General features: G+C 42.5%; 1 protein-coding gene across 50 annotated transcripts in view; it reads left to right on the forward strand.

Annotated features, from left to right (window-relative positions):
• PTPRD (protein tyrosine phosphatase receptor type D) overlaps window positions 1-18,365 on the forward strand; it is a 2,126,684-nt gene that overhangs the window by 1,584,489 nt on the left and 523,830 nt on the right. The window contains exon 1 of one of the 50 annotated variants that reach the window (XM_067041538.1): window positions 16,463-16,770. The exons of 48 other annotated variants lie outside the window; for them this stretch is intronic. The gene's annotated coding sequence lies outside the window, so the exon portion shown is untranslated. Of the gene's footprint in view, window positions 1-16,462; window positions 16,771-18,365 lie in introns of those variants that run through there. One more of the 50 variants, XM_067041515.1, reaches the window with a different exon arrangement.

The following is an 18,365-nucleotide window of genomic DNA, read 5'->3' on the forward strand; positions in this document are numbered from 1 at the left end:
CATTGTAACCTAAACATTTACCAAACATTTCCTAGGAGACAGGCTCTATATGGCAGTTTCAAGTACACAACTTGAAGTAGTCTGTGCAGTAACTCTGTGAAATAAATATAATTATCTCTGTTTTACAGATAAAGAAACATGGACTCTGGGGATTTTAACAGCTCACCCCATGATACAGAGCTATTAACAGAGTTAGGGATTGTGTTCTTTCGTCTCCAGTGCAGTTTCCACTCTGGAAATTAGGGGAGAGATAAGATTCATTAGGAGAGCAAGGCAACCTAGTGAGTGGTTGGTCAGAAGTACTGAGGGGATTGGGATTAAGGCAGAGAGTATGAGAGGCTCAGGGGAGAGAAGGGGCATAGTGGGAAGGCCAACGACAGACCTTTGCTATTCATCTGTTTTTCCCAGAGTCGGGCTCTGCAGCTAGGCAACTTTCCTATTTATCCCAGGTTCATTTGGTAATAATAAAATTGGGAAATTGCAAAAACAAGTCTGTTCAACTGTCATCACACATTGTGAGCATCTACAAGAAACAAAGAACTTCTGCTCTATATTGGCTTGAAAGAAAGAAATAATATCTGGAGTTTGCAATTGAAGGTTTTATATTTGGCAGGATCACCAGTCACGTGTAAATCATGGACAAGTCACTGAACCATCTGGTCACTGGTTTTATCAGCCATTAGCCATTAAATTAGGTGGTAAAATGGAAACATTATTAATAGCTTGTGAATTGTTATTCATTCACATGTGGGGACAATGCAGAAATGCCCAAGGGAAAAAGTATTACATTGTCTTATTAAAATTTTACCGTAAGTTTAAAAGTGAGATGTTAAGAGAACTCAAAATCTGGATAAGATGTAGTTTTGTCCCTCTAAGCCTGGAAGGACATGAAGACCCTGCCCAGTATGATAAAGAACCCAGTGTTTTGTTTTAATGACTAAGTGCACACAGAGAATCTAGAAAATGGTGCACAAATGTGTTTTACTATTCACATGCGGTGGCCCGTCAGTTCATACGGAGTCCACCACTGATGGCCTCCAGGAGACTATTTTGTTTCTTGCCTCCCTCTCTTCTGTATTTCTTGTCACTCATATTTCTCTGTAGGTTTGTAGAGCCACAAGCCTATCACCAGCAAGACCTTGCTTCCTTGTTTCATTCTTTAGAATGAAGCACTATATAAAAGAACCCTCCTTTTGTTACTACTGATTTAAGTTCATAGGATAATTTTCAGGCCTTATTAAGATGAAATAGATGAGAATGAACAGAAAAGAAAAAAAATTAAAGAGAAAGAGAATACCGTCCGTTTATCATTCATGCATTCATTCGAAAATCAAACACATATTTATAATTTAACTGTTATATGCCAGGCACCATCCTAGGAACTAGGGTAGGGATATACAGGAAATCAAATCTGTTCAGTCCCTACCCTCAGGGAACTTAGATTCTGGTGGAGAAAAATAAATAATACACAAATAATAAAAACAACCACATATCACATGACAGCTAGCAATAATACCTCAGAGGAAAAATAAAGCAGGGCAATAAGATAGAGATGATAGACGTAGCGGCATTTTATGCCAGCGGGTCAGAGAATGTGGCAATGTATGTAAAGATTCTTTCATCCAATATTTATCGACTGCCTTTGAAGAGCTGGGTACTGTATGAGATCCAAGATGAATAAGACACAGTCCCTGCCCTCCAGGTGCCATCAGCTCAGTGGAGAATCTCGCCACCTGCTCCATTAGGCAGACAGATTAGAAGTCTCGGGGCATATTGAGGCAGTAACATTGTACACAGCCACCAATCTGAACAGACTGTAAGTATTCCAAAACTCACAGTGGTTTCCATAAAATAATTCTCACTTCAAGTAAACATTTTCAGTTGGTGAGTAACTCTATTTTCCACCGACAGCCCTCATATTTGAGGGCTTCCTTAATGCAACGATGACTGGTTCTTCTGATTGGTTGCCAAGGATTCTTTGGGTCCTTATTGAAATGTACTTGCTCAACTCCTCCAAAGCAACTTGGCTGGCTCCTTGTTGTACTGGCAAATTCTCCCTCCTGTACTGAAAAATTTGTTCTTTTGGAAAAATTTATACTGTCCCCGGATGGTTTTCATGAGAAGATAAAAAAGAAAGAATTACAGGGTTTTTTGTTTTTTTGTTTTTAAAGTAAGTGATGAAGCACTTTGTATCCACAAGGTTTACACAAATGTAGGTCACATCCTAGTGATGTGCCATTTTATCCTCATCCTATCATGCTTTGTGCAGATACCTGGCTCAAAATGTCCTGATTCATCAAGAAGACAGAGAAAAGTATAATTATGGTCAAAAAACTAGCTTGTATAAACAGCTGCTCTTCTTTATTGTGTTTTTAATACAACCTCCATACCCCAAGCTTTACAAAGTTTGTAATAATATAACATTGTTAAAAAGAAAACTCAGTCATGGGAGGGAACAGCACTGAGCAGAGAAGTCTTTGTTTTCCCGAAGACAGAGCCTTTTTTGATAGGGGTTGCGAGATCATATCACACACAGTTGTTCCGGAGTAAAGGAGACAGACTTGCTGATCTCTGCTAGCACAGACAATGATAATCCACTCACTCCGCAGGCTCCATGTTGGAACCTTCCTCCTCTTCACATCCTCACTGTCACATGCCTCACCCTTCACCACAGTTAGAAGACTCAGGAGAGGAAATTATTTTGGCTGAGCTGAGACATAAGCACAGGTGGTACCACTTGTTATAAACTTTTTGGTTTTTATTGGGGGCTATGAGCTGACTTTTAAGTGGCTTGTTCTGACCGAGAAACAGAAGAGTAAGGGCTCTTGGCCCTGGTTGTTGATTGATTGGACCACTGCTGATTTCCAGAGGTTGCCATCTTGCAGAGGACACATTTCTTCCCTGTGATATCTCAGGACCATGGTGCCAGCCTGAATCACAGCCAAAGATCCTCATTTCCTTACTGCTCCAAACAGCCAAACAGTGCATTGGGGCAGTTCTGCCTGTTCTCTGCTGGGGAAATTTCACAACAAAATTTGAGCTTTGTTGAGCTATTCCCCTCCCCCTACTTTTTTTTTTTTTTTTTTTTTTTACTGTGCCAAGGTAAAAAACAATGTATCATAAATTTTGTCTTTTTCCTACATGTTGGAGTCCTTCCCATTGGTATAGTTTTCATCCTTATCGTGGCCTCATTTACAGCAGCTTCCACTGCTGTGATCATGTCAGCTTTAGGCGTAAATGACAGACAAGAATTTTGCTATCAAAAAGTCAATCACTGGATAAGATCAAGAACTTAGTTCTAAATATAAACTCTTTCTCAGCACTTGCAAATAATAAATTCTGCCAAAGTTTAACCCTATGCTAAAATTCCCCATAGGAATTCTTCTCCTCCCTAAAAATTCTATTTTCTAAGGATGTCACTCAAGGTGGCATTTACTCCAATGAATCTTAAATAGCTGATTCTGTGGCTTTATTTGTATGTCCTACATTTCTTTGGTGATAAGGTGCTAACATAAAACTTCCATTTTCAGCTCTGTGAACTTTGATTCACAGAATATGCTGCAATTAAGTAACTTTTCAGGGTGGCCTTCCAGAATGGGAAGGGTGTCCAGTTGTTGGTGGGTTTGGCTTAGGTTGTGCAGTTTGTTTGTTTGGGTTGTATGTTTTGAACCTGTGCCCAGGGCTTTGAAAACGAGTGATGGGAACATTTGTATAAATGGAATTGAAAGCAAGGGAACAGGCATTGCCAACACTCTAATTATGAACCTAGCAACATGGGTACTGATTTAAGAGTTTAAAGGGTATAAGACAAAATATATGGAAAGGAGGGGAACCTGGTGGTCTCAGATAAGATGGCTGCGTTTTCTTCTTAGCATGCAGGAAATAAAAACATAAAGCTCTCTTACCCTTTTGGATAACCAAAAATATGGCAAACTGGGGCCCTTTTTCCCAATATCCTTTTCACTATGAGGCACCTCTGGACAGAGGGTAAAGTTCCAAGGGAGCTAGAGTAGTCATTTATGTCAGGTAATGAGTATATCCACTCCCCGCTCCTCCCCATAATGTTTCCTTCAAGGCCAAAGGACCGGTACATCATAGGGTGTTGAACTAGAGGAGAGAGAGAGAGAGAGAGAGAGATCACGTTGGTGCCATAACCCTTAGGACTTTCAGTTGTCCAAGGGGAAAAATACCAAATTCTTTGGAACCTCTCTTCTTCTGACAGACAAATTTCCCAGAAACTGTAACCAGAATAACTGGAGGCTTGTTAAACAAGAGGGTATTACTAAGGTTGGGGTGGTGAACCAAAAGAATCTGGAAAGTTTGAGATCGACAACATATGGGTGGTTGACACACACTTTCTCTTAATTTTTGAGTTGTTTTTTTTTTTTTCTTTTCCCTTTCATCTTCATTTCCAGGTAAGTATATTTCATTCCAGACTTAAATTCAAAATTCTGTTCTCTCCAGTCTCTGTGTAGATTAGGAGTAATTAAAAGATAAACATAACCTTGTCTCCTCCCTTTGAAATGCATAGTTTTATTCTAAAGAAGATTTCATTGATGGGTCTCTTTGACTCTTGTTTCCTCCAAGTTATATATGAGATCGTATTTTCAAGGTAGCTATTATGCTGTTCTAATATAATTTAAGGGCAGAGTGGGGGGAGGTAGCTAGCTGAGAGCATCTTTTACTTTTAAGGCTTTTTTAAAACTGATGGAAAACGACACACACCAACACAATAGTCCACGGCCGATTCTCTCCCTGAGTATGAGGGCTAGAATAGTGGGTTCCCATATAGAAGGCTGAAGCCCACTTAAATGCCTCAGCAGGCTGCTGGGTTTTTACTACACACACACACACACACACACACACACACACGCACACGCACACGCACACGCGCGCACACACACGCTAGGAGCTTCCTTGAGAACAAGGACAACTGTTAGAAAAAGCCAGCTGTGCAGAGCAGAATTAAAAAGCTTCTAGATTTAGGTAAAATAGAGCCACCTGTAATTTTTTTTTTTTTCCTTTTAAAAAGTATGGAAGAAAGAATAAGGCAAATCCTAGAAAAAGTCAGCTAGCCTTTTAGGAAATGCCAAAATCTGCTCAGCTGTACTCGGTTATTTTCCTAGGAACAATACAACAAATCAATGGGTTTGAATTGAGTTATCATGGTGGTTTTCAGAATGCCTCCAAAACTTGCCCCAAATTCTGACTCCCAGAAACTAGCCCAGAGGTTCTGATTCAGAGCATGGGTGTTTTACTATCCACAAAATTATTATTGGCCTTAAAGAGACGGTTGTTTTAAAATTCTCTGTAAACTGCAAAGTGCCACATAAATGTTAATATTTAACTCATATGGTGTGGATAGTGTTCCTTGAATTTGTTGGATATTGTGCTAAGAACTCTTGATGAAATAAAGGAAGTCTGCTGTAGTGGCGCAGTTTGCACAGTTGATCATTTTCTATTATTAGTATTTACCAAGAATACTCTCCTCTCAAGAAAATGAATTCCTTAAGCAAAAATTTGTGAGCAACATCTTTCGCTCCCGAAGTAGTAGTTTTGTTGTTCCTGATTTAACTCAAAAATAACGCATGAGCATCCAAACTTAATTCCAGATTGTTTCCAAGGGGTGGGGGAAGGTTTCAGTATTTCGGATCCTTTCTTTGTTTTAATCACAGATTTATTTGGTGGTGGCGGTGGCTGGAATTTAGGCTACTTTGATGGCATTGCTTCCTCTTTTAATTGGACTGCAGGGAATGAAAATCATTAGGGTATGTTTGCATTGTATTTGGATGAAAGGGTTTTCCTTACTCTGTGTGCCTTGCTCACAGAACACATTCTTAGAATGACTTAATAGTGCATAGTTGACATACCTTACACACAGTGGAGGCCTGAATGAATGAGCCGTGGGATGAATGGGCATACATGAAAACTAAGTAAAAAGAAATGCTAAAAACACCCTACCAGTATCCAAAATTTGGGCTGTGTTTCATTTGTAGCTACTACTTAAAAATGGAATCCAATTAAGGGGCCATTTCTTTTTCACATATAAAAGTGCTTTCACAGAGAATCCTGGAGCTGGGAAGTACTTTAGAAAAACTAATCTAGTCTAGTGTGTTTTCAAATTATGCTTCCTAGAGCTGTAAAGCAAGGTTACTCCACCTTGGTTAACATTTGAGTCACTTGTGTAGCTTTTTAAAAAATTATGCTAATGCCCCGTTCCCAAAGAATCCAATTCAGCTTATATGAGTGTACTCTGGGCATATGGTTTAAAAGCTTTCCAGGTGATCTGAATGCACAGCCAGGGGTGGGACTCACCATTCTAGGGGTTCGACACTCCCAACATTTAGACTTGTGGTCTTATAAATGCAAGTATACTCTCTGGGGACAATATGATAGAATATATTAAACTGGGATAACTGGGATATGCTTATGCCCAGTAGGGCTCACAATCATTTCAAAGAAAACACCAGACTTCAGAAAAATTCAGTTCAACAGTGTTGTATCTTGAACTCTTTGTACAAGACATTCTGCAGGTATACAAGGGACGCACAGAAGATTAAGGCCCAACTTTCTCTTGAAGATTTTACAGTCTTGCCATCTGGAAACATACCAAGCAGAGGCACAGGGAAGGAATGAGAAAACCAAGTATAAACATGACTTTGATAAAAGACAGGTGTGTTACGGATGGCACGGGAAGGATTGAATCATGGATGAAATATAGCTTTCAGCATTTGCTCTAATAGCCATCTTTTCTTTCCCCAGCCTAACTGACCAAACTGAGCAGTTCTGACATCCGTAGTCTGGGAACACAGCCTGCTCTGGGGGCAGTGCAGGAATAAAAAGGAAAACTAATGCAGGCGCTGTGCTTCTTCTTACCTCCACTTGGTACAAGGTAGGATATTTCCTAGAGCCTGAAACTCACCAGGCAGGAGGTTCTTCTGACGGAGGAAGCATGTGTGCCAAGAGTCCATTTCAGGACTGCTTCTAGATGTCTGACACTTGTTTCTTTGTCGAGGGGAAGGCAGAGAAAAACTCCTGCCCGACTTGATTTGCTTTTGTGCTTTTTTTTTTTTGCGGTACGCGGGCCTCTCACTGCTGTGGCCTCTCCCATTGCGGAGCACAGGCTCCGGACGCGCAGGCTTCGCGGCCATGGCTCACGGGCCCAGCCGCTCTGCGGCATGTGGGATCTTCCCGGACTGGGGCACGAACCTGTGTCCCCTGCATCGGCAGGCGGACTCTCAACCACTGCGCCACTAGGGAAGGCCATTTTGTGCTTTTTGAGGTCAGAGATTGTTAATAGTCCCAGTTTGGTTCATTTCCTGACATGGATAATGAGCAAAGTGGAGTGAAAGAAACAAAGGGAGAGAGGGAAAAAGAAAGGAGTGGGGAAGGAAGGGACAAAGGGAAGGGAAGGAAGGAAAGAAAGAGAAAGAGAGTTAAAAGTTTCCATTGTTTTTTGCTCTTCATATTGGTCTTAACTCAGAATTTTTGGAATTTCTTTGTTCTCTTCTTAAACATAGTCACCTGGCAAAAGAACTTTCAAGGTGTGATTAGACATAAGTTTGCATGATTTCGCACTGATTCCATCCAGTGCATTTTCATATTTATAATATGTTACCATTCCAATCAATGGATGGATACCAATAAAACGAGCTATGGAACACATCTTGGGCATGAGTGCTTTCTGTGATCTATTATCCTACTTCAGTGGACTGTTTATCTAGCAAAAGAGAGATGCAAGAATTAGGTTGTTTTTTTTTAAAGAAATAAAGCCACAAGTTTATTACCATGTGAGTTTAGAATCCAGTATAGTGAAATAATGCAACAGAGAAAAAATGGCCTAGGGAAGCCTGAAGAATCAGATGTTTTAAATGAAGCAGTAATCATATCTGGGTAGAAGAATCAGGAAAACAAAAAAAGCCCAACTCTTTGATGAAATGATTCTTAAAGGCTGGATGGGAGTTCAACGTGCAGGTGATCACAGGAAACTTTCTGGCTAAGAAAAATGCACGGTTTTGTTCAGATGGTTCTGGAGTTTAGGGTATTGGTCATAAAGAGGTGGAAGTTTACAGTGGAAAAATGGATTCAGGCAGCATTCCATTTGTGGTGGCCCTTGAATGCTGGTGGAACATTTGTACTTAGTTTGGCCAATAATCGTGAACCACTGAGGGTTTTTTATTTACTTATTTTTGAGCATGGAAGTTACATAATCAAACGTGTGCTTTATTAAAGTTAATTGGACAGCACAGTGGAGAATGGATTGGGGCCAATAAGAAAAAGACTAGGAGCAGAAGAATATACAAAAGATTATTATTGTACCAGTCCAAAGAAAAATAGCGATGTTTGTATTAGAAAGATGGGTTTCGGTGGTAAGGAGACAAAATGCAACCTTCCAGAATTAATACCAGATAATAACTAACCAAGAATGGTGTTTCTACATTTATAAAACAAGCACGGAATTGAATAGACTAAAGTAATAATACATGTGGGAAATAATAGTTTTTGTTTTGCCTCTTTAAATTTCTGCTGGACCTCTTTAGTGTTACTAGTAACTTTGGAGATGTGGTCAATGAGTTTTGAAAATCAGGATGCGTTGGAATAATATAGGTGATATAAGAAAAAAAATGTATAGACAAATGAATGCTCTGTCCACCTAATAGAGTGTACCTAGTTAAAAATGCCAAGTCCAGTATGAAGGATTTTTTTCTACTGAACTGATCAGTTATTTTGACATCTTGTAGGAAACCATGAAAGTTTGTAATTACTCTCATTAAGAATTCTAGGGGACTTCCCTGGTGGTGCAGTGGTTAAGAATCCACCTGCCAATGCAGGGGACACGGGTTCGGGCCCTGGTCCGGGAAGATCCCACATGCCGTGGAGCAACTAAGCCCGTGAACCACAACTACTGAAGCCCGCGCGCCTAGAGCCCGCGCTCTGCAACAAGAGAAGCCACCGCAATGAGAAGCCTGCTCACCGCAACAAAGAGTAGCCCCAGCTCTCTGCAACTAGAGAAAGCCCACGCGCAGCAACAAAGACCCAATGCAGCCAAAAATAAATTAAAAAAAAAAACTCTGTGGAAGTATGAATCCATCCACTCCTGTTCAGATTCTATTATGATTTCTTGTCTGTGACATTTTGTTGTGTGTTTTAGTGAGGCCTAACTCTTACCAAACTCTCTGTCACTGTACCTTTCAGCACAGGCCCAATAGGAGGGACTCTGAAGGTGACATCTGACCAGCCACAGTGGTATCTATCGTCCATCAAGTCATTCAGGAGAAATCTTTTGAGATCTGCTTATAGTCCAGCTTCTGTGCTTGTTGACAGTGATATATAAGAGTGTGGAGATGTTCAGAGATTAATAGGGTGTGAAAACACACAAAAAAATACAGAGAAATAGGAAATAGGAAGAAAAAGAAAAGAATGTGAGACCAGAGGTAGGACAAAGTCATTCTACTTAATGAACTACAGGAAACGTTGTAAAGAAAGTGATGTTTCACATGAAACAAGTAATTATCAATCAATTCATTTCCTCTTTCTCTCTTCCTAGCTCCATCCTTCCTTTCCTTTCCTTTCCCAAATATTTACGGAGTACATACAGTGCTTAAAGCCTTATGATAAGATTTTTTGGCTCCAGTCAGACATGAATTTGCTGTCAAACAACTGAAAAAGAACATTTGCCAAGTATGGACACACCCAGTAGAAATGAAGTGGCATAATGAAGTATAAGATAAATATAGAAGTATAAGACAAAGATATAGAAAGGTTTGAAAAGTGGCTGAAAAAGTAGTCATCTTGATGTGTTTGCTGTGTTCGTGGTCTTGAAAATTGCTCTCAAATGCCTGCGGAAACATCCACAGCTATGCTGAACCTGGGAAGCAAGGTGAAATCTGGTAACTGGAGTCTCGGTCCAGGATACAAGGACTGGTTTGTCACTGGTCATTTATAATTCCCAGCCTGTGAAGAGATATACTCCCAATTACATGGAAATCAATTTGTGGTGTTTCGATTCTGAGTTAATTTCTGAAAATCATTTTGTGAAACCCTATTTGAAAGACCCTTTACAAATAACTTCATGACTCTGTACGGCTTTCTTGCTAAAACTGTGAAGACAGCTTTGTTGTTGGACACAGAAATCTTAATAGTGTTGAAAAGCTGCTGTGCTTTGGGTTTTACTTTACCCTTGTGGTTTTGTTCTTTGTTTTTTTCTCTCTCTAACCATTGAATCTTTTTTAAAAAGTTAATTAATTTTTTGGCTGCTTTGGGTCTTCGTTGCTGTGCGTGGGGTTTCTCTACTTGCGGCGAGTGGGGGCTACTCTTCATTGCAGTGTGCGGGCTTCTCATGGCGGTGGCTTCTCGTGTTGCGGAGCATGGGTTCTAGGTGTGCAGGCTCAGTAGTTGTGGCTTGTGGGCTCTAGAGCGCAGGCTCAGCAGTTGTGGAACACAGGCTTATTTGCTCCGAGGCATGTGGGATCTTCCCGGACCAGGGCTTGAACCTGTGTCCCCTACATTGGCAGGTGGATTCCCAACCACTGTTCCACCAGGGAACTCCCTAACCATTGATTCTTGGAGCACATTCTTTCATTAAGGATATGTAGCACCCTCCACAGTAGCTGCGTGCAAGACATCAACATCCTGCAGCACGTCCTAGTCTTGAAAGATGAGTCAGCCTTGTGCAAATGAAATATTAAACAAATGCTGCTTTACTTTTCTCTCATTCTCTTAAAACAATACCAACTTTGGCCAGGGAACCAATAACAAAACTGTAGTTTCAAATTTAATTTCATCTCCAAGTTAGGTCCCATGACGTTGACATTCTATAGATATTGAACCAAGCTTTTCCTCTTTTAAAGAATCATGTTATCCCTCCCAAGAAATCTCAGTGATTCAATTCCATCCTTGCCCCATTCTTCTGCCATCCAGCAAAAGGGAGCCTGTTCTATCAGTTTCTGGTCTCTGTAAAATTCCTCCTCTATTGAGTGATTAATTACTAGCTTTCTGGTGACTTCTTAATCTTGTTCTGTATTTTAAAATATTCCTTCATTTCAAAATTCTCTAGTGTAAGATACAAACATTAAATGGAATATAAGTAATGGCAATTACTTTCCTCTTTATTCAGCTTTGTCTTTACTATTAAAGGCACCATTTAAAATGTATAAACATCATAAAAGTTTAAAGCTTCAAAATAAACACGAGGCAATTAATTTTCTTAGTGAAAACATTAGCATTTAAAGGTTAAAGTGGCAAAAAATGTGCTTTTTCCTTAACATTACTAACATAGTACCCATTTGTGTTAACATGAGTTGTCTTTTTTAAAGATGCTCCAAAGAGAGGTGGCCTCTGAATATTTAGACACTATAGATTTAAAACAACAAAACCAAAACACACTTTTATTGTTGGAAATACTGAAATCCACTGCTTCATGTATGAGTTAATGGAACTTCTTGACAAATCACCTGTTAAATTTTAGCTGACAGCTTGTCATATATTAATTATAAATAATTGTAATATACGGCTATCATAATACATGCAACACAAAAAAAATAGGAAAGGTAATTAGAGTCTATCCTTTATTTTCCCCCTTCACTTCTTGCTCACAAGAAAAAAAATGACCTAGTGTTTCACTTGGGTTGGGATAGTGCCAGTGGTTAATGGAATGCCCCACTCTACTAAAGAATTTAATGGGAATATCCATTTGTCACAGTCACATGCTGTAATCTCCAGTAGCAGAGCCAATGGAAAATAGCATCGTACCATAATGTCCTCTACACTCGGCAGGTGAGGGTGAAAGGCAGCCGCTGAACTGAACAGTCAGGGGAGAGAGCTTGGCTTTCCTAGGCCTGTCTTTAGAGAAAGATATGGATTTCTTTTAAGAGAACATTGCTGCCTGACAGCAATAAGAAACGCAGCCCTGGAGAAAAAGAAAGTACATTTCTTTCTTATGGAAAAAAGCGGGAATGTTTGCATCGCATGTCTCATAATCTCTAGCCACCTCTTTGTCTACTGGAAGCCCACCTGTTTGTAAAGAGACTTTGGGTAGTGGTATCAGAAAGACCAAGATTAGATGCTCATTTCAGTCACCTCCTACTTTTGAGTTTGAGCTTTCAAATCTGAGGGATGCGAATAACAGCGCCTAAACTTGCAATGCTACTGGTAGAATCCATAGAACTATGAGTCCAAAAATTAGCGTGGCACCTGAGTTGTCTTCCTTTCTTCTTCAGTTTAGGTGGAATTATAGTGTAGTCTGATGACTTTATATGTGTATAGTTTGTGTCCTCAAATGAAATGAAAATATTGTTTAGTTTAGGGACTGTGTTTTGTATATATTTGTTTTATCTTTCTCATGTGCCAGGTCTGTGTTTGATCAAGAAATATGCTACTAAGAAATGCCATGTAAATTAAATTTGAAAAACTCTCTCAAACATTTTAACACTTGTAGAGGTTAGTATTTGAGGTTAGTTACTTGAGGATTAAAACCATTGTTATTACATGTATGTATTTAGCAGCAAATTAATGAAATATATTAGGTGTAGCTAGCATCTATAGGAAGAGGTCTCAGATGCTCATTTCAGCGCCTATGAAACAGTTTACTCTCTTCAGAATACGTCATTTGAACCTATGTTGTATTTCTCCATTCTAACTGGATTCAATACAAACCACTGGAGCCTTCACAAAGAAAACATGATCAGCAACAATTACTGCAGTTCCTTGGTTAATAATTTATAACCAGAATAGAAGTAAAAACACAAGATTTTGAAGTCAAAGAGTTGTAGTTTCTAAATTCTAGCTTGGCCACTCACTAGCTACCTCAGCTTGGCCAAATCACTTATCCTCTCTGTCCCTGTTTCCTCACTTACAAAATGGGGCTAATGATAGTTAATTAGTAGGGCAGTTGTTGAGATTGGAGTTGAGGCAGAAGCTTTGAAACTTCTTTTAATCACTAGCCACAGGACAGAAACATAAGTTTTATAAAACAACGTTTAATACATATAATGCACTCTCTTTTCTTTCCTGCTTTAATTTAAAAAATTGTTCATGACCCACTAGATTCATGACCCAGAAAAGGTCATAATGTGCCTTTTGAAAACCAGTGGGATAGCATGATGTTTAGCACACAATACAAGTATAACATAAGATTACTGTTATTCTCCTTACATTATTTTCAGCCTTATTTTTAGGATGCTTCAGGATAGATGAGTATAAAATCTTTCGAGTACTTCTAGGAATTAACTTCCTTGGATGGGGTCCAAAATAGACTCATACTCATCGTATGCTGAATTATGCACTAGAGGGGGTTGTGCTGTAGCAAAGCTTCTGTGTGCTATTCATCAAAGAGTGTTAGAGCTGGAAAGGAACTAAGAAAATGTCTAGTACCATTCCTTCATTTTCCTTCATGTAAGTATTTATAGTTTTAAAATATTCTATATTTGTTACTCATTGATAATTTGAAAAACTGGCTTCTTGGATCCAGAACTGGGAGGTAATTAGGAAAAGTTGGGGGAGAGGGGACACTGGGTCATGACATCTGGGGTTTTGTTCTCCTTCTGCCACCAAAGAGTTGGGTCACCTTAAACTCCCCGGGATTCAGTTTCCTTACTTGTAAAATTAGGTGATTTCAGCAGATGATTAGCCCACCTCTGATGTTTTTAATGACCTCAAAGCTCCAAATGGTAAACTCTCCTAGAGGTTGCAGTAGATGCCACAGGGTGCTGTTTTGTTACAAATCTGATCTGAGTATATTAATATGTATATTGGGCTTCAGTCTTATTCCCACTACAACTCAGATGTACAGAGAAAGCTTGGTTCCTCTACTTGCTCTCTCTTTCTCTTATCACCCTGAATAACGCTGTCTATTTTGCACAATAATAGCTCAGGTTCTCTAGTCACCTCCTTCCACTGCTTTTTTCTCTAAGATGTTTGCTTGCATTGGGACAGGAACATCGAGGACCTCATGGTGTCAGGAAAGTTGGGTCCTTGTGCTTGTGTCATTTATGTATACTGTCCTCTGTCTCCTCTGATTTCTGGGTCCCTTTGCCTCCTACTTGTTGCTCACCTTGGTAACCATCATCACTAAGTTCTCTAGCAAACCTAACTCGCTACCAGTGGGATACGTTGATGCTGTTTCTTTTTCGACTAGGCTCCCAGGTAGTAATCAGACTTCCCAGCTGGTATCTTAAATCAGGTCAGAACTGGTCAGATCTTCTTAAATGAGGTAGAGGGATGTGTGTCTCTCCATCAAAGACAACAGCAGAGGAAATTCAGGGTTTTTTAAAACTCTGTTTGTTCCTCTAAACATCCAACTTTGCAAGAGGATAGTGGGATTCACCAGTTTACGGGGGAGGGTGTGGCAATGAGAAAGCCAAATCAGAGTTTACACCTTGAGCGAGAATCACCTGTGCAGAGGCTCAGATTTCTGAATCCATCCTTAGGGCATAAGGAGCAGGTGTTCAGCATATCTTCTCAGCTTTTCAGTTCCTCGTGTTATCACAAAGTCCTGAAGGCGTGCCCAGGAATAGTTGTCTTCTTGATTTTTACTGTGAGGCTAACCATTTTAAAAAAAGAACAAGGAAGAGTCATGCTAAGATGATCCTCCCCCTCTCCCCTCAAATTGCTGGAAGACTAAACTTCATTTAGAGTGAAGCCTTTCAAAAACATGTGATTTCTTTCTGGAGCACACAGGGGACAGAGGATTACTGACCAATCCTTCAGTGCCTTTCAGGAGCGCAGCATGCAAAGAGTGGGAACACATGGGCAGCTTGAGACAACAGGGTGCCGAATCATTAGGCTGAATCTAAGGGGTCTTCTTACCTTTGCTCTTTCAAAGATTGCCCCGAGCCTGCAGTAATAAGTACTGTGTGTATGTGGTGGCCTGAACACACAATGAGCAAGGGAGGTGGCTGGAAGCCTTGACTTTCCTTAACCTTTCTGACCAAGTTTCTAATAAATTTTGGTAGGCCAACTGCCAATGGTGGCTTCCAGCTGCTGACTTTTTCCACATGCTTGAGATCCTTGAGGAGTAAAGAAGGTTAAAATGTGCCCCTTTAGCTAACAATCCACGTAGTGTGTTCTGTAGGTGAAGCTTGTGTAGCCCAACAACTGTCGAGGGAGAGGGTTCTATGGTGTCCTACAGACAAGATGGGGAGCCCTGCATTTCCAACATCATAAAAGCAAGTGGCATGGAAGCAAAACAAGAGTTATTACACTACGATTGATTCCATACTTCCCTTTCTTCCTCTCTGATTCCAAAGTGGATCCACCAAACATCCCTGAATGAGGCTACCGAGGTGAACTAGGGCAGTGGACATAAACTGTGTCTCATCAACACGATCCTTATATTTTTATCACCGCTTTGAATGGGGTGCAACTGGCGTCTTTCCTCCCGTGTGCCAGGACCCGGAGCAGGAAGCACCCGGGTGTGCAGCTCTTAGGAGATGAGTGAATTTGTTAGAGGGGGGTCTTTTCTGTCCTGGTGGATGGATGCTGGGGAGTGACGTCACCCAGCCCCCTCCCCTGCAAGTGTGTGTGTGTGTGTGTGTGTGTGTGTGTGTGTGTGAGTGTGTGAGTGAGTGAGTGTATGTGTGTGGGTTGCGCGCCTCCTTCTCCCAGCTCTCCTGCCTCCTTCCTTCGCCCGTCCAGCTCTATGGCCCTTTCAGTGGGTCAGGGGTCCAGACTGAGGGATTCGCCAGCGGGCCTGGCTCTCCCCTCGGCCGGGCGCACCCACACTCCCACTCTCGCGCCGGCAAAGTGCACGCACAATCCCTCAGCGCCGGGGCACCGCGATTCCGTGGGATCCCCAGCATGTTACGAGGCTTTTCGAAATCAGTCAGACAAGGAAACAAAGAGAGGAGCTTTTCCAATCACTTTCCTGAGATTTTTCATTTAATTTCCCCATCAAACCACCTCGCCCTCAACCGTAACGACCGGGTTCACGCCAGGGCTGAGGGCCGGGCTGGACTGGCCATCCCTCGTCCTGGCCCTTGACCCCGCGCGGGCCGGTCTCCAGGCGTCGCCTCGCCCCCTCTCCCCGCCTCCCCACTCCCCCCCCCCGCCGGCCTCAGTTTCTGGTTACCTCTCGTGTGCGCTTCACTTTGGGGGGGAAGAAGAGAAGAGGGGAGGGAGGCGCTGAGGGGGGCAGCCGAGGTGCTATTTGTGGCCAAAGGATCCTCCTTAAAAGAAGCAGTAGCAGGAAGGAGGAAACAGGAGAGGCGGAGGGGGGAGAAGTTACGCGGCCCCGGACCCCCCAGCCGCGAGCGGCCGAGCGTCGAGGAGCGGGAGGAGGAGGAGGAGGCAGAGCGGGAGGAGGAGGGAGAGGAGACACTCGGTGGCGGCGGCCGGAGAAGCCAGCGCAGGGCGCGCAGGAGGAGCGGGAGGAGGAGAAACAGCCGCGGAAGCCGCGGGCTCAGAAGGGCCAGGAGGACGGCCCGGGAAGAGGAGGCGGAGGAGGCGGAGAAGGGGGTAGGGGTGGAGGGAGGGCGGGGGGACGCGCTCCTTTGGATGCTGGATTTCGGGGTTTTGGACTCACTCGCTGACTCTCCTCCACTTCCTCGCTCTGGACGGGGCTGGCCGCGCGAAGACCAGGCGGCGGCGGCAGCCACTGGGGGAATTCCCGCGGCGGGGGCCGCAGCTGCGCGCGATTAAAGCGGCCGCCCGGACTCCAGCGTCTGGGGCAGGCGTGGGCTGCGCGGCCGTGGAGGGGCGTGAAGGCGCTGGAGCAGAGTGCTGGCGGCGGCGCGGGAGGCGGTGGCGGAGGCTGCCCGGAGCCGACATGACCAGGTGAGTCCCCCGAGCTGATCCGGTCCGCCCCCCTGAGTCCTCCCGGGTCTGCGTCCTCCGGAGTCTGCGTCCGCGGCTCGCCCGGAGCCCGGCTTCCCGCAGCCCGCAGGTCAGGGGCCGGAGCTGCACACTCCGGCGTCCGCGAGCCCAGCGCCCCGGCACCAGAGCGCACAGTTTGCTCTTCGGAACCTCCTTGGGCAGACGTCCTCCCCTGTACGGTTCTCTTCTCGCTTAAAGCCTCACACCAGGGAGAGTGGCAGTTCTAGAGAATGAGGGTGTTTGAATCTGTATATTTGTGAGATCCCCGCTTTCTCCTCCTGGGGTGGGCGTAGTATTGGGGAAATGGTGGAGCCGCGGGGCACTACGACCCTACCCAGGGATTCTGCCATTGCAGTTGTTTGTTTGTTTGTTTGTTTGTTTTTTAAGAGGCAATGATTACTGATTGAAGGAGGGCTGGTTTTGGTGATTTCTTTCCTCTGAACTAGTGGGGAGGAGGAGAAATAGTAGGAGTCAAAGTCTACACGGCTGCCATAGAGGAGGGGGATTGTTTTGGAGACCTTTCCGTTAGTTCTCCCACGGGAATCTGCTGTTCTTACACACTCATTCCGTAGGGAAGGGAACAAAGAATGTATCATGAAAAGTCCAAGTTGTAGGAAACAATTTAAAAAGAAAACCAAGAACAAACTAAACGTTCTTTGCTTTCCTGTCGATTTCTTGTAGCTTTCACACTGGCATGTAGAAAACTTGAATTGTGTATCTGTGAGGTTAATTTTCATTTAGAAGCATTAACAAATTAAGTCAGTTTTCTTATGCTTCAAAAAAAAAAATCTTGGACACTGTGTGAGCTTGGCTTTCATTAATTGGGTACTCCAGTATTGTGAATAGTAGGTCCATTCTCCAAAACCTGGACTATCACAATTCACTTGTATTGTTTCCAGCCTGCTTCCCAGTACAAGACTTGCCTAATGTCTCCTCTGTTTTCTAAAATTCTTAGAGCAATCCCCCAGACCAACCTACAGTTTGTGCCTTAAGCATACAGGGAGATTCCTGAGGGATCGCTGCCCTGTATTTTCTAAACTTTTTTTTCCTTTTTTTCCCCCCTTGACATGCCCGCAGTCATAGTACCATTGACTTAGAGCGTAGCACATACATTTTGAGCCTCTCAGGGACTAGTAACTGCTTGTGACTTGAGATAGATTTTCTGTTGGACTTCCAGTGCTTCAAACGTGGACCTCCCCCTTTGGTGTGTTTTTTTCCAACCATCCTGTAGCACACATATGGGGTATTAGTCCAACCATTTATACTTATGACCATTTTGGCAGTTCTATCACTGTTTCAAAATGTGCACATCCACCACTCAACTTGAGTAAAACCAGGGTGATGTACTGCCAAGACTTGAAATATTCTGAATTAAAGGAATATTTAGATGATACCAACTTAAAGATCATACCATGTTGTTAGTATAATGATATCCAGGACAAAGCTTAATAAATATTGTACTTATTTAGAAAACATGTTACATGCCACAGATAGATGTTATTTTGTTAGCTTAGCAAAGAGAGAATAAAATTTCAGTGCTCAAATCTCCGAATTCT

The sequence above is a fragment of the Kogia breviceps genome, chromosome 8 (genome assembly GCF_026419965.1).
Source record: "Kogia breviceps isolate mKogBre1 chromosome 8, mKogBre1 haplotype 1, whole genome shotgun sequence".
Classification (NCBI taxonomy): domain Eukaryota; kingdom Metazoa; phylum Chordata; class Mammalia; order Artiodactyla; family Physeteridae; genus Kogia; species Kogia breviceps.